The sequence below is a fragment of the Mauremys reevesii genome, linkage group 12 (genome assembly GCF_016161935.1).
Source record: "Mauremys reevesii isolate NIE-2019 linkage group 12, ASM1616193v1, whole genome shotgun sequence".
Taxonomy (NCBI): domain Eukaryota; kingdom Metazoa; phylum Chordata; order Testudines; family Geoemydidae; genus Mauremys; species Mauremys reevesii.
Genome location: NC_052634.1, coordinates 21,612,778 through 21,628,806, shown reverse-complemented (window position 1 = coordinate 21,628,806; position 16,029 = coordinate 21,612,778). Strand labels below are relative to the sequence as shown.

The following is a 16,029-nucleotide window of genomic DNA, read 5'->3' as shown; positions in this document are numbered from 1 at the left end:
AACCAGACAGTCTCTACGTAAAACAATAAATGGACACAAATCACATGTCAAGAATTATAACATTCAAAAACCAGTCGGAGAACACTTCAATCTCCTTGTCACGCATTTACAGACCTAAAAGTCGCAATATTACAACAAATAACCTTCAACAACAGACTCCAACAAGAGACTGCTGAAGTGGAATTAATTTGCAAAGTGGACACCATTAAATTAGGCTTGAATAAAGACAGGGAGTGGATGGGTCATTACACAAAGTCAAACTATTTCCTCATGTTTATTTGTCCCCCTACTGTTACTCACACCTTCTTGTCAACTGTTGGAAATGTGCCGTCCTGATTATCACTACAAAAGGTTTTTTTCTCCTGCTGATAATAGCTGACCTTAACTGCTCACTCTCATTATAGTGTGTATGGCAACACCCATTTTTTTCATGTTCTCTGTATATATATATCTCTTCCTGCTGTATTTCCACTGCATGCATCCGATGAAGTGGGTTTTAGCCCAGCAAAGCTTATGCTCAAATAAATTTGTTAGTCTCTAAGGTGCCACAAGTACTCCTCTTTCTTTTTGCAGATAAATGAATGGAGGTTAAGTCCATGAATGGCTATTAGCCAGGATGGGTAAGGAATGGTGTCCCTAGCCTCTGTTTGTTAGAGGGTGGAGATGGATGGTAGGAGAGAGATCACTTGATCATTACCTGTTCAGTCCCTCTGGGGCACCTGGCATTGGCCACTGTTGGCAGATAGGATGCAGGGTTGGATGGACCTTTGGTCTGACCCAGTGTGGCCATTCTTATGTACTTATGAAGGGAGGGGCAAAGCCTTCTGCCAGAGTTTCTGTAGTGTAGTGGTTATCACGTTTGCCTAATACGCAAAAGGTCCCTGGTTCAAAACCAGGCAGAAACACACTGGCTTAATTTTCCGAGCTCCTACTGGCGTGTCCGTGCTGTTGTAGGAGCAGCAGTGATTTCTATGCTCAGAAGGTCTGTTATACTTCCCCTGCTCCCACTTTTGTCTCCTCTCCCTCTCTGAATGCCTGTGAAGTGGCTTTTCCCCTCCCGCTCCCTCCTGGAATGCTTGTGGGATGAATGGGCTAGTTGAAGAGCAGAAGAGCTCCCAGGTAGACAAGGTGTCTGGGATGCTAATTAGGCAGCGCTCACACACCCAGAGCATGGACACTGCCCAAGGTGGAGTGTGACCAACCAGATGCAGCCAAGTCATCTCTAGTCACAGGCCATGAGGAGCAGGTCCTTAAAAGGGGAAGGGGCCCTGTGCTCAGGAGAGCACTCACAAGCTTGTACCTCCAGTGATTGCCCTTTGCCTGGACTGCCGTACCTTGCAGAATCCTGACATCTCCAGTGCTGTGCCTGTCCTGGGAGCGTGAGTATGCAAGTGTGAGTGTGACACCCCCGCTACCCCCGCTTCTTCTTTTGAGCTTAGCTGTCAGTATAATAAACGTGCTGCTTTCTGCCAAACTCTGGTGGGTCATTAGCTTACTAGCTGGCCCAATTTTGGGTAACACCTGCGATAAACTCAACCCCTGCAAGATAGCGGGTGGTGAAATGAGCTGGGAAAAAGCCTTGGCATCAGCAGGGGAAAGCTAGAGGACCTTGGCCAGTTACCTTTTGAAGCCTTGTGGCTTGGTCTCCTCTGCCCTGGGAGGTTGGCATATGGCGGCCGGCTCTTCCTGCTGGCCTCCTCTGTGTGACTTGCCAAAGGAGGAAGTGAGGCAGCAATGGGGCAAAAGAGGAAAGTCGAGCTGAGGAAGGCAGGGCAGAAGCTAAGCACCTCAGTGCGGCTAAGTGGGGTTAGTAGAGCACCACCAGTCGTTCTGCAAAGCCTGGGGAGGTGCGGTTGGCTGCTGGGAGGTAGAATCCTGTGCCTGTCTCTTGGCTTCCCAGGGATAGCTACTTGCAGCCCAGGAGAAGAAGGACAGTTCTAGGTGAAAGGAAGACAAGCAAAGCTCTGGGAGGAAATTTGGGTGCGGGGTGCGGGCTCTGTGCTGGGGGAGGGGGTTGGAGTGCAGGAGGGGTGGCGCTTACCCTGGGCACTGCAGCTCCCCAAGTGACTGGTACACACAACCCTCCGGCAGCAGGTCCTAGGTGGGCCATGCCAGGGGGTCTCTGTGTGCCGCTGCCTGCAGGCGCTGCCCCCAGAGCTCCCATTGGCTGCAGTTCCTGGCCAATGGGTGCTGCGGAGTTGGTACTCGGGGCAGAGGCAGTGAATGGAGACACTCCCCCCACCGCAGGGGATGCTGGGACGTGCCAACCACTTCTGGGAGCGGCACGGAGGAACGGAGGCAGAGTGGGCAGGGAGCCACCTTAGTGCTGCTGGCACATCTCTGCACAGCGATGGGGGGAGGGGAGCCTCAGAGGGCCTCCATGTGCTGCCTGGGGTAGGGGCAATGCACAGAGCTGCCTCCCCTCCCGGGTCTATTACAGGAGTGGGTGGGTGGTGTCTTTTGGCCTGCAAGGTGCAGCAGGTCGGACTAGATGATCACATTGGTCCCTTCTGACCTTAAAGGCTTTGAGTCTAAAAGGGAGAGGGAAGTAAAGATGTTTTTTTTAAAAAAATAAACCAAACATTGTAATACCAGATAACTCCAACAGCTCATTGTACAGTCCCACCCCTTTCTTCCTCCATTGTGTGTTGAATGACCTGCAGGACATTGATTCTCTCATTTCATTGATAAACTGATACAATGTGACTGAAATAAAACCAATTCCCAGTAGAGAAAATGTCATATCCTTGCATTGGCTGGGAATCGAACCCAGGTCAACTGTTTGGAAGGCAGCTATGCTCACCACTATACCACCAAGTATCAGAGGGGTAGCCGTGTTAGTCTGGATCTGTAAAAGCAACAAAGAATCCTGTGGCACCTTATAGACTAACAGACGTTCTGCAGCATGAGCTTTCGTGGGTGAATACCCACTTCTTCAGATGCAAGCCAATGCATCTTGCAAAAGTGCTACTTATGCTTGCCTAATGAGGCTAGAGCAGCATTGAGGCACTTTTCTGCCTGTTAAAATGTACTGGATTCTCATCACTAAAAAAACACCTCCATCTTCACTTGGGTTTGAACCATCAGCCTTTCAATTAGCCAGCAAAGTTGTTAATCACAGGGTATGTCTACACTACAGCATTATTCCAATTTTACAGAAACTGTTTTTTGGAAACAGATTGTATAAAGTCAAGTGCACGCGGCCACACTAAGCACATTAATTAAGTGGTGTGCGTCCCTGTACGAGGCTACCGTCGATTTCCAGAGCGTTGCATTGTGGGTAGCTATCCCATAGCTATCCCATAGTTCCCGCAGTCTCCCCCGCCCATTGGAATTCCGGGTTGAGATCCCAATGCCTGATGGTGCAAAAACAGTGTCATGGGTGATTCTGGGTAAATGTTGTCACTCAATCCTCCCTCCGTGAAAGAAATGGCAGACAATCATTTCGCGCCCTTTTCCCTGGTTTGACCGGGCAGACGCCATAGCATGGCAACCATGGAGCCCGTTCAGCCTTTTTTCACTGTCACCGTATGTCTACTGGATGGTGCTGACAGACGCGGTACTGCAGCGCTACACAGCAGCATCCCCTTGCCTTTTGCAAGTTAGCAAAGATAGTTACTAGCCATACCGTCCCGTCTGCTGCTTTGCAAGTTGACAATGACAGTGACTAGTCATAATGTACTGTCTGCTGCTGTCATGGGTGCTCCTGGCCGGCCTCGGTGAGGTCGGCCGGGGACGCATGGACAAAAATGGGAATGACTCCCCCGGTCATTCCCTTCTTTACGTTTTGTCTAAAGGGAGAGTCAGTCCTGTCTAGACTATCAGGCAAGCCTACTAAAGAACCAGAGAGGCAAACAGCCGCTCCGGGTCAGAGCCCCAGACATCCCGCAGAAATGATGGGCTGTACGCCATTCTAGGGGGTGCCCCTGCAACAACCACACCCATTGCTTCCCTCCTCCCCCACCCCTCCTGGGCTACCGTGGCAGTTATCCGCCCATTTGAGTGACGAAGTAATAAAGAATGCAGGAATTTGAAACAACATTGACTTTATTGCCTCTGCAAGTAGAGCTCAAAGGGGGGAGGGGAGGGCAGCCTCCAGCTGCTATGATATTCCAGGCAGGACTGAATCTCCATTATACAAAGCTTAAAGAAGAGAATGACCTGGGAGTCATTCACATTTTTGCCCAGGTGCCCCTGGGCGACCTCACCAAGGCCAGCCAGGAGCACTCATGGGACAACGATGATGCATACCAGTCCTACTGTACCGTCTGCCATCTGGAAGGGAAGGGAAGGGAAGGGGATGCTGCTGTGTAGCGCTGCAGCACCACGTCTGCCAGCAGCATCCAGTAGACATACGGTGACATTGAAAAAAGGCGAGCAATGATTTTTTTCCCTTTGCTTTCACGGGGGAGGGGGAGCAACGACATATACCCTGAACCACCCGTGACAATGTTTTTGACCCTTCAGGCTTTGGGAACTCAGCCAAGAATTCAAATGGTTTTTGGAGAGTGCGGGAACTGTGGGATAGCTACAGTCATCAGCCGCCCCTCCCTCCGTGAGTGTCCATTTCATTCTTTGGCTTTCTGGTAAGCTTATCTCAGCTCCTTAAGTTTCAGCACTGTGTTGAGTCCCTGTTGTGGCCTCTGTCCATCATAGCCTGGGAGATTTTTTTCAAATGTTTTGGCATTTCGTCTTTTGGAACGGAGTTCTGATAGAACAGATTCATCTCCCCATACAAAGATCAGCTTCAGTATCTCCCCTACAGTCAATGCTGGAGCTCTTTTTTGATTCTGGGACTGCATGGTCACCTGTGCTGATCGGCGCTCCACGCTGGGCAAACAGGAAATGAAATTCAAAAGTTCATGGGGCTTTTTCTGTTTACCTGGCCAGTGCATCCGAGTTCAGATTGCTGTCCAGAGCGGTCACAATGGTGCACTGTGGGATAGCACCCGGAGGCCAATACCATCGAATTGTGGCCACATTAACCCTAATCCGACATGGCAATGCCGATTTCAGCGCTACTCCCCTCGTCGGGGAGGAGTACAGATACCGGTATTAAGAGACCTTTATATCGATATAAAGGGCTTCGTTGTGTGGATGGGTGCAGGGTTAATGCGATTTAACGCTGCTAAATTTGATATAAAGTCGTAGTGTTGACCAGGCCAGAGAGAGCAGCAGGTTTCCCATATTGTTTCCCGCTCTTGTTTTCTTGACTAGTTTCTCCTCTGCACCAACTTGCGGTTTTTTTTTTGCGAGCCTGGCTAGCTCAGTGGGCAGAGCATCAGGCTTTTAATCTGAGGGTCCAGGGTTCAAGTCCCTGGTCAGGTGATAAACTACTCCCCAAGATCTTACACTGTCTTGCTGGAGTCCTCTTTGATGTTACTTTTTCTCTTCAGGATTTTCCCTTTCCTCAGAAGGGCCTTTTTGTGTGTGGTTTGAAGGGGCAACTTCCTGACAGCCCCTCTGTCCTTGCAGCCTGGAGGAATAAAGGCCTCTGGGCATAGAGCATGTTCCTCCCCTGCGCGCACACACACACACACACATACAAACACACAGAATATCCCTAAGGAATTAGAATCACCTGCTGCCTTCCCCAGTCCTGCTGGATCCCCAAATGAAGATGCTCTTCAGCCTAAACCCATGTCCCCTCTTTTCCCAGTGCCCCTCAGACCCAACCCTCAGTCCCTCCTATGCTCACTGCTCCTCACTCCCAACCAGAGCCTGCTCCTCTTCATCCTTCTCCTCTGTCCCAACCCACAGGCTCCTTCTCCTCATGCTGCTCCTCAATCCCAATCCATGGCTCCCTCCTTCCCTCCAGCAGCAGGTGCTTCAAACCCCCTCAGGAAGATTTTCTTGCAAGGTTTCATATATGAGTCTGCATGTGGATTTTACAGTGTGTTGGAAATAGGTTGGGTTGCTTGCCGAAATGATCACTTGTGGCTGGTGTTGGATTCCCAGTCTCCATGTTATAGGGGCAGGAGAAATAAAGGGTTGTTATCCTTGTTGTGTGAATCGAGGGCAGCACAACTGTGCTTGGCAGACCCCGATTGAGGGACTCACCCTCAATTCAATAGCACTTGCTAGGCAGGGGACAGGGGTTCCAAAGCCAAGTGGGCTGGGGTCTGGGTCCCAATGCTAAAATGTAGGTGTCAGACCAACGTTAGGACAGGGTGGCAGTGGAGGGATGAGTGAGTCCCTAGACAACACAGTGAGTACGGAGCCTTCTTATTTTCCCCCCTTTTCCACCCAGGATGGCAGGTGAACTCTACAGAGGCACCTCTGGGCTTGCACTGACTAAGGACAACAGCTGTGAGTGGGGTGCAGAGAGGGGATGGCTCATGTTAAAGGACTTTTGGTTGCTGGACTTACGAACCGTAGGGAGAAGGACACTGCCCAGCTTATCTGGGGGGTGGGTCTTTCCCTCATGGTTTATGTTTATGTGTTGGGGTTGCTGACATGACTTCTACTAACCTTGGGCTTACATTGCAGTGTAGACATACCCTGAGAGGGCATCTATACTGTGATAAAATCCCACTGGCCCGGCTGGCCTGGATGATCTGATTTGGGCTCCTGGGGCTCAGGTTGTGGAGCTAAAAACTACAGCGTAGACATCTGGCCTCAGACTGGAGCCCAGGCTCGGAGACCCTCACCCCTCGTGGGGTCTTGGAGGCTGGGCTGAAGCCCAAGTGTCTACGCTGAATCAACTGACCCAGGGTTTGAGAATAGTGACTTGGGTGTGTTAATGGCAGTGTAGACATAATGCTAGGCTATGTCCACACTGCAATGAAACACCCACGGCTGCCCCGTGCCAGTGCAGGCTCCCAGGCTAGGGCCATGGGGTGGTAAATTTGCAGCGTAGACCTCTCGGCTCAGGCTCAATACTGGGCTCTGGAAGCCCTCAAGGTTGGGAGGGAGTTTAGCAAGCAAAAAAGGTAAAATGGCAGTGGAGTATTACCCTGGACTCAATGACATTTCTCCATTGGTCTGTCTGCTTTGGGGCAGGGACAATAACACGTCCTGCTGCATTCTTTATTTCAAAGGGCAGTTTAGGATTTTCATCCTCACACACGGTGCACAAAGCAGGACTCAACCCTCGGTGCAAATTAAATGAGCCGCCCACAGGTTCTGCCAGCCACAATGAGCCATTCAGTGTGAGAGCCCAGACCTGCCCCTGTCCCAGAGGAAGCAGGATCATCTGTGACAGGCTGGAACACTGACCTATCAGCTCTTAACTCCCAAATTTTCAGTAAATCTGTTATCAGTGCCTGTGAGTATAATTTAAACAACTATACTGGGCTGGACCAAAGAGCTCTGTGTTTTGTCTTCCCACAGCAGTCAATACCAGGTTGCCCAAAAGTTAGTCAACAAGGCACCACTGGGAATTGAACCCAGGATCTCCTGTTTACAAGACAGGTGCTTTAGCCAGCTAAGCCATGGTGCCTGCCTGTGGCAGCAACACACTGTCTGCCCACACCTGACTCCCTGCCATCCCCACTGGGGCCTGAAAAGCTTTGCTTGTGTTTGGATTCTGCAAAGCAGAGGAGCAGGTGAGGTTTTCCTTGCAAGCTGCGTGTGTGTTTGTGTGTGTGAATCTTTGGCCAGGTCTGCACTACAAGGTTACTTCAGCATCATTATATTGCTCAGGTGTGTGAAAACCACACAACACTCCCTCGGTCAGCAGTTTTTGGCTGGTGCACACACTGCAATACCACGTCTGGCGACAAAATTGCCCTGTTTTGGTGACAAAGTAAAACCACCTTGATGAGAGGCCTAGAGCTTTGTGCAGCAAACTTAAAGTGACAAATGTCAGTGTAAATGCTGCTGGTCATTATATCACCATAACTGGCCTCCACCAGTATCCCACCATGCCTGCCGTGAACTCACCTGCCCTGCATTCCTGCTACAGAGCCATGGGTCCCTCCCCTTTCATAGCTCCAGAAAGTTCTGACAGCTGAGCCACTATCTATACCGGGATTAGCTTGATAGAACTGCATTGCCAGCCTAAGTCATGTAATTACACCAACCTAATTTTGTAGTGTAGGCCTGTCCAAAGAATCACACACAAACCTTGGGAGCAAAACTTCATCTGCTCCTCTGCTTTATAGAATACAAACACAAACAACACTTGTCAGGGCCCAGTGGGGATTGGCAGAGAGTCAGGTGTGGGCCATCTTTATCCCAGGAGAGATGGACTCTAAGGGTACGTCTCCATTGCAATGTAAGCCCAGGTGTAGCACGCTGTGCTCAGAGCAGCACCTGGAAGCCCCATATTCACCACTCTCATATAATGATGACATGGTTTGTACAAGTCTGCCTTGTGACGTATCATTTCAAAAGTCTTGATCTGTTGAAAATTAATATCGTGTTGGATTGTGTGTGCTCGCATTGGTTGGGAAGTTATGAAGTTTTGCTCTGTGTGTGTTACTGAGATATGTTATGAGGTTGGGAAATGCCCCCCACCAGCCTTTCAGGTGTGACAAGGGAGGAGCCAGACTCGCTGCTGGCCCATTGAAGGGATCCACACTCCCAAGGACTATCCCAGGAACCGTGTACAATGCAGACTTCTCCGAGATAGCACAGCGACAATGGACACTGCTTGAGTCACATGGTAACAAAGGAGCTTCCTAGCAAGTTGGAAGAAACTATGAAAGAGGGGAAGAGACATCATGACTTGGTCTCTCTCCCCCACAACTCAGCAGCTGGAAACACACCTGGAGGACAAAGACTGAACTGATTCAGAAATCAGAAGAGAATAATAACAATAATACTTGCAAACCAAAGTCCCCAAACAGACTAGTATTAGTTTTTCAGCAGAAAATTTTCAGTTTGGGGAATTTTGTTTTCTCAGTCAGACCTTGCCAAGGGAAGCAGGGAGAAAATGTTTGAGTTGCCTCCTTCAGAACAGCTTGGCCTAGACACTAGCTCTGGTTCACTGCTCTGGCCTTGCTCGGGTTGAGGGTATTTTAATAATTTGGGCAGGTCCCAGGGTGTTTGGGGAGAAGATGAGGATGTTACCTCTTGAGATAAAAACTAAGAAATACAGCACTAGAGAATTTCTTTTTTAAAGAAATCTGGGATTTAGACATTTTATTTAAAGCAAGGGAGTTCTGAGTTTCTGAGAAGGTTTTTGTTTGCAAGAAGCAAGATCGTTTGAGCTGTCATTGTACCAAAGGGGGAGATGGTTGTCTACAAAGGAGGGGTGAAAACTAAATGCATCCGATGAGGATGGGATTTGAACCCATGCGTGCAGAGCACAATGGATTAGCAGTCCATCACCTTAACCACTCAGCCACCTCATCTGAGCTGTTAAAAAGGGACAGGAGGAGAAATCTAAGGCCAGCAGAGCTAGGGACAATAAGGAGTTTTTAAATACTACGCAGAAGCAGGGGCTGAATGAGCTCCCCCCTCACATCTAGTGAGGAGCTGGGGGAAAGACTTCAGGAACAGACCGTGTTTGCGTAGACACACCTACTCTGCCTAGATATGCAGCATGATGGGGCCGCTTTCCCAAAATGACCAGTTTTGGCTGGTGGTGGGTTACAAATCACTTTAGGATTGAGTGGAATGAAATGTTATTATCCTTCCTGCATGAGTGAAGGGCCGCAGAACATACCTAGTCTGTCCTGATGGAGGGGTGGGTAGGTGAGGAATTGCTTTTATTGGACTTCATAGAAGTGATTGAGAACATCATCCTAAACCAGTGGTCCCCAAACATTTCACTCTGTGCCCTCTTAGCCATGGCTGTGGCCCCTTGGAAGCCGCAGTCAAGAACTGAGGCTGGGAGTGGGGCTGTTGCTTGCTGGGGAGAGGGGTGCAGACAGGGGTAAGGGGGTCGAGGCTGAGCTGGGAGCCAGAGCCCCAGGCTGAGGGTGGGGTTGGGGAAGAGCTGGGGCAGAGTGGGGCTGAGTGCTGCTCCCTCCATGGGGGCTGGCTCAGGCCCTGAGGTGCCCCCATGAATGTTCCTCTGTGTCCCCCTAGGAGTCATGCCCCACATTTTGGGAACCACTGAACCCTACTCACTAATCAGGGGCTAGTGATACCAAAGCCCAGGGAAAGGGAGAACAAGTGTGGGGCCCCCAGCACTGGAGCCATGTGAAGGGGCTGCAGGAGAGGGGCAATGGCTGGTGGCCCAGGGAGTTAAGGGCAAAGGGGGCACAGGAGGGGGCAGGAGTTATGGGTGAAGGAGGTGCAAGGGTTGGGAGTGCAGGAGCTAGCGGTAAAGGGGGAGTGGGGATCGTCCAGGGGCAATGGGGAAGTGCCAAAGTACAAGCTTTGCCCAGGGCACCATTTTCCCTAATGCTGGTCTGAGCAAACAATTGGAAATAACCCTTCAGTGAGACCAGAACCATCGTGTAGAAAAGGCCCTTTGTTAAGTGTTGGCGGCTGAGGGCTTAGGGAGATGGGTTAGAAAGCAACAGGCGTCTTTCTGTGGAGGTTTGATTCTTGCCTGTTAGGCAAGGCTGGTGTGTGGTGTCTCCATGGCTGCACTTTCAGTGTCTGATCTGCCACAGGGAGCCAAGTCTAGACATATTCAGAGGCTCTATGCCAGGGTTTCTCAAATTTCCTTTCACTGCAACCCCCTTCTGCCCAAAAAAAACTTACTCCATGGCCCTGGAAAGAGGGACCAGGCCCCTCCACACTGGGCAGAGGCAGGGAAGACAAAGCCTGAGCCCTGCCCCAGTTGGGGGAGGGCAAATCCAGAGCTTGAAGGATTCAGCCCTGGGTGGTGGGGCTCAGAAATTTGGCTTCAGCCCCAGGCCCCAACAAGTCTAACGCCAGCCCTGGCAACCCCATTAAAACACGGTCACATCCCACTTTGGGGGCCTGACCCACAGTTTGAGAACCACTCCTCTATACTGAGGGGAGACAGTTTTCCTGTGGGTGTAGTTAATCCACTTTGCAAGAGGTGGCAGCTATGTCAGTGGGAGAAGCTATATCGGTGGGTGTGCAAGCTGTGGTGTTTGCCACATTTAAGAAGTTTAATCAAACCCCATTTTTAAAAACCACCTGTGGTCTGGGAATGGCAAAGGAGCTTGATGAAGCAGGGTTTGTCCTTCAAAGTCCTGAAAATCACGATTCCCTACTCAGGTCATTGTGGGGGTATAGCTCAGCGGTAGAGTGCTTGACTGCAGCTCAAGTGATCCTCAAGTGGTCAGATTAGATGCTCTAATCGTCTCTTCTGGCCATAAAGTCAACTAATTTCTGAAAAACTGAGTGTAGCATTGGGAGCAGCGTCTGATGTTTTCCTGTCTAGCCGGCTTGCTTCCTAGAACGAACGCTCCTTGAGTGGGGTGATCCACAGGGAGTAGCTCAAACCTCCACAGTGCCTGGCTGGGGCAGGACATTAGCACAGCAAGGGAGGGGTGTGGCAGTGACATCACAAAGACTTTTTGCAGGACCTCAGACTATTGGTCAAAGGTGGTGGGGAGGTGGTGACCTCACAGAGAGATGCTGACATCAGCCAGGCAGGACAGGGGCGAGGGGCCAGGGAAACCTCAGAGACCCCTGTGGCTTTGTTTCAGCAAGTCTCCTTCTCCAGGTCTCTCTTTGAGGACTGAGAGAGTATTCGGGTTCAGGTACGTGAGCGCCAGGAGAACCTCTTTCAAGTTTTCTCCTTCCCTTTTAGTGATTTTACTAGAAAACAGCCGTCCCTGTTTAGAAGGTAAGAGCCTCCTCGAGGTTTGAAACCTGTTCAGTCTGAGCCATCAGGTGACAGTTGAATTCTAGGCATGGAAAACACGAGCTTAAGGTGGCAGAATTTTATTTCACACTTGGGATTTTGTCCCTGTGACGGGTCTGACACCCCAGCACCCCCTTGTGGCAGGGGCGGGCTGGGGGCCTAGCGCCACACCACTCACTTGTCCTTCAATCTGCCCCTGGCAGCCGGCGTATTACGGCCTAGCGGCCAGAGTCCACAGATGCCCCCTTCGGGGCACGGCAGGGCAGTGCGGCCTAGCGGCCAGAGTCCATAGACGCCCCCTTCGGGGCGGGGCAGCGCGGCCTAGCGGCCAGAGTCCATAGACGCCCCCTTCGGGGCAGGGTATTAAGGTGTGGGGTAGGGGGACTCGGGCCCACCCTCTCCACCGAGCCCCGACCCAGGGCCCTGATTGTGGCAAGCTCTCCTTGCCACCCGCTCCGCGGGGATCCGCCCGCAACACGCCGAGCGGTACTGCAGCTTTAAGGCTGTCAGTCTCTACAATCCCCTGGGTCACTTCCTACCCTGTCTGGCCGGTCATCGGCGTTGTGGGAGCCGTTCCCCCGTAGATCCCTCGCGGCAGGCATCCCTCTCCGGGGTCTCCGGTACGGCCTCAGCTCGGCTGACGCCCCGGTCCACGCTCACTGACTCTCCTTCTGCAGGAGCTGACGGTCTGCATCCTTCTCCCCCGGTGGCCAGCCCAGACTGAGCAGACCTGCAGGCTTTTATACCGGTCTGCCAGTTGGAGCATGCCCAGCAGAACTTCCTGGGCGTGGCTTCCTCTGCTAGCAAAGAAGGGTTAACCCCTGCTGTACCAGTGCGGGGCTGTCCCGCCCCGTCACAGTCCTATAGAATCAGTGGGGACATTAAGGTTTGTCCTTTTTGTTTCACCTTTTCCTCCATCCATCCCTCCCTCCTTTCTCTTCGTCTCTTGCTTCTTTTGTCCTTTCTCCTGTTCCCCTCCCAACAGCAGGAGTGTTGTGTGTGTGTGTGTGTTGCAGGGGAGTGCTCTGCAGCTCCCACTCTGGGAGGTCCACCCAAAAATGTGGGGCTGAAATAGTGCTCAGGCAGTGATCCCCACCGGTGACCTGGGCCATCCTTTGGGCTCTCTGGTGAGAACCCTCAGCCTCCCATCCTCAGTCTCTACCCTGATTGGCTGAGCAGGGGGTTATTGACAGGGAGGAGACTCAGGTCCTTGTTGTTCTCTTTTAAGACCAAGGAAATAAGTCATAACCAGTTCTATGTTTGATTAATTTTGCTGCTTCGCTGCATTAATGGTCTCTGAGCAGATCATGATTCTCTCTAACATTGCAGTTCTCCTCAAATACATGCTGAATAATTACTGTGCACTGTTGTTAGTCTGGAGCTCGTCTGACAGCACTTTATTCAGGTCATTCAATGTCTGAAATTCAAGATCTGATAAACCTGCCCCTGGAAATTTCCACTACTTGCATCCGAAGAAGTGGGGATTCACCCACGAAAGCTCATGCTGCAAAACGTCTGTTAGTCTATAAGGTGCCACAGGATTCTTTGCTGCTTCTACAAGATCTGATGGTTAGTTTGAAAATCAGGGCTCTTATGTCCTACTCCCAACTCTTCCACTGACTGGCTGTGTGACCTAAGACAAGTCAATTCTCCTTTCTCAGCCTTAGCTTCTCCCTCTATCAAGTAGGGATACTAATGATCCGCTCCTACCAGGGCCGGCTCCAGGCCCCAACACGCCAAGCACATGCTTGGGGCAGCATGCCGCAGGGGGCGCTCCACCGGTTGGTGGGAGGGCGGCAGGCGGCTCCGGTGGACCTCCCGCAGGCGTGCATGAGGATGCTCCACCGGAGCCGCGGGACCAGCGGACCCTCCGCCGGCACGTCTGCAGGAGGTCCACCAGAGCCGTGGGACCGGCGACCGCCAGAGCACCCTCCGTGGAGTGCTGCCATGCTTGGGGTGGCGAAATTCCTAGAGCCACCCCTGGCTCCTACCTACCTCACTGTAGGTGGAGGCAGGGCCGGCTCTAGGTTTTTTGCCTCCCCAAGCGAAAAAAATGTTGTCTGCCCCCCCCATCCCCTTGCAGCCTGAGCCCTGGGCTCTCCCCTCCCTACACCTGCACCCCCTGCCTCCCCAGCTCTGGGCCTCCCACCACTTGCACCCCCCTGCTGCCCCAGCCCTGGGCTCTACCCCCTGACCCTCACCTCCCTGCCAAGCCAGCCCTGGGCTCTCCCCCACACACATCCTGTGCTGCCCCAGCTCTCGACTCTCCCCTTCCCCCCTACCAGTGCTCCCCCACCCACACCCGCCCTGCTGCCCCAGCCCTGGGCTCCTCCCCACACTTGCACCCTCCTTCCTCCCCAGCCCTGGGTCACTGGTAACTTGCTCCCAGTTTAATAGAATAGAAAAAAGAGAGGATTGAATGTGTAACAGGGAGTTTGGTAAATCTTGGTTATTTTAGTTTTGCAACAGGCTCCTGTCCACCTCCAGTAGAGTTTTCAGTCCCAATGGCAACTTACTTACCAAATGTAATACAGACTAGTCCATGCCTCCCAAGGGGATGTGGTTCTTGTTCTTCTGCACATTGTAGCCCATGGAGGCCAAGGACCTGCAAATGTCTCTTCATGGGCCTTTGTTTCATTGATGAAAACATAAACTAGACTCTTAGAGGATTGGAACTGATTTCAGCTGGGGGACATATTTGTTAGATTTTTATGCATTTGCACAGGAAAATGTTGAGTGTTTCCATTCATCCCTAGTCAGTGGAGCTCCTGAACATAATGGAAATGGATATGCAATTACTTTTTGTTGAAGGACCAGGCTTTTAAGGGGGTACTTGGATTTGAACCAAGGCCCGTTTGATCTGCAGTCAAACACTCTACCACTGAGCTATACCCCCTGACAATTACATTGGCAAGTCAGTGATCTTAAGTATCTTGAAACCTGAGAGTGGAGTTTGTTTCTTCCACACCAGTGTTGCTGTCTGTGCATTCCAGAGCTATGGGGTGAGTGGGAAATGCCCACAACTAGCTTGTCAGTATCAAGAAAGGAGCAGCCGACATCAGGACCAACGAGACGTGTTGGTGGCGCATCAGGAAGAATCCACACTCCCAGAGACTTCTCGGCGAGGGCACGGTACACAATGGGGGCTACCTACCTGCCACGTCCCATCAAGGGTCTTTCTAGTCCCACTTCAGCGTTACCCAATTTCTAATCAGGCTTTGGCCCAGATTCCCTCCCTGAGCGGCACCAGCACATACCTGGGCCCCCTGCTAGTGTTAAATCTGCCTTGAGCTGGGACCCAGCTTGGCAAAGAGCCTGCAGCCCCCTCTATGCTGGAGGAGTGAGAGCAGCCCTGGCACTGGGCAGGGCAGCCCTGAGGGAATGACCCCGATGTGCCCGTGAGGCACTGATCCAGAACCTCTGCCAGGCAGCTTGTGCTGCTCGGGCGTCTCTAGTCTCCAGCGAGGATTCAAAGCTTCTCTGCTCCAGGGGAACCCCTGGGGGAGGGAGGCAGGGCTCCTGCAGGATAAATCTTCCTGCTGGCAGAGCTCCGGTCCCCTCCTCATGGGCACAGGGCGTTGCACACGGCACCCACCACATCCACACACCCCTCTGTGGGGAGAATCAGCTCTGGGATATTGGGTCAACCCCCCCCACCTCCTCCCTGCAAACCTTCTCCTGGCTTCAGTGAGGGAATGGGGGCGTGAGGGGCTAGTGCGGTAACAGCAGCAGCGTGGCTGTGGGGCTCGGCCGGTGGCTGGGGCCAGTCGCCTGAGCATGAACCCAGCCGACCCCAGGAGATGGACCCGGGTCACCAGCCCAACCCACCACGCGGCTGCTGCCGCTGCCCCGTTAGTGCGTGAGCTCCCACAGACCACGCTGGGGAGAGCCCCCAGCTGCAGGGGAGACGCCCCTGAGTGCCTGGCAGGGCCCAGCTCCTGGCTGACCTGCACTGCTGGGGGTCAGGGGGCTGGGTGACAGGGAGGCGTTGGCTCTGGGGTGGGACTGTCACTTCCCCCCCTGCCAAGCCAACAGGATCACAGCAAACGAAACCAGCTCGGCCAGCAGGGGAAGAGTTCAGTCCAGGGCCTGGTGCATTCTGGGAGCAGGGGCGGTGCAGAGAAAGGGCAGATAGGGGGCAGCTCTGAACACTCCGCGCAGAACTGCCTGTCCTGTCCCGCAGCCCCTGGTACAGGGGGCTTTTAGCCATAGTTTTAATCAGGCCAATAAATTGAACCACACCCCTGTTAAATCATTGCTCAGCCCGAGTCCTTCACCCACATTCCTTAGGGCATTGGGTGTTTCATTTCCTGCCTCAATTTCACACAGAGACACAATTTCCTTTGCAC

The 16,029-nt window shown here is 52.2% G+C and overlaps 5 non-coding genes across 5 annotated transcripts; 2 read left to right on the top strand and 3 right to left on the bottom strand.

Moving 5' to 3' along the window:
- Positions 1-832: 832 nt before the first annotated feature.
- On the top strand, positions 833-905 carry TRNAI-AAU. Its single transcript has one exon. It is a non-coding gene; the product is annotated as a tRNA-Ile (tRNA).
- A 4,350-nt stretch (positions 906-5,255) lies between these two features.
- TRNAK-UUU lies at positions 5,256-5,328 on the top strand. Its single transcript has one exon. It is a non-coding gene; the product is annotated as a tRNA-Lys (tRNA).
- Positions 5,329-7,367: 2,039 nt separating this feature from the next.
- On the bottom strand, positions 7,368-7,441 carry TRNAT-UGU. The gene has a single exon. It is a non-coding gene; the product is annotated as a tRNA-Thr (tRNA).
- Positions 7,442-9,217: 1,776 nt separating this feature from the next.
- Positions 9,218-9,299, bottom strand: TRNAS-GCU. Its single transcript has one exon. It is a non-coding gene; the product is annotated as a tRNA-Ser (tRNA).
- A 5,205-nt stretch (positions 9,300-14,504) lies between these two features.
- On the bottom strand, positions 14,505-14,576 carry TRNAC-GCA. The gene has a single exon. It is a non-coding gene; the product is annotated as a tRNA-Cys (tRNA).
- Positions 14,577-16,029: the final 1,453 nt, after the last annotated feature.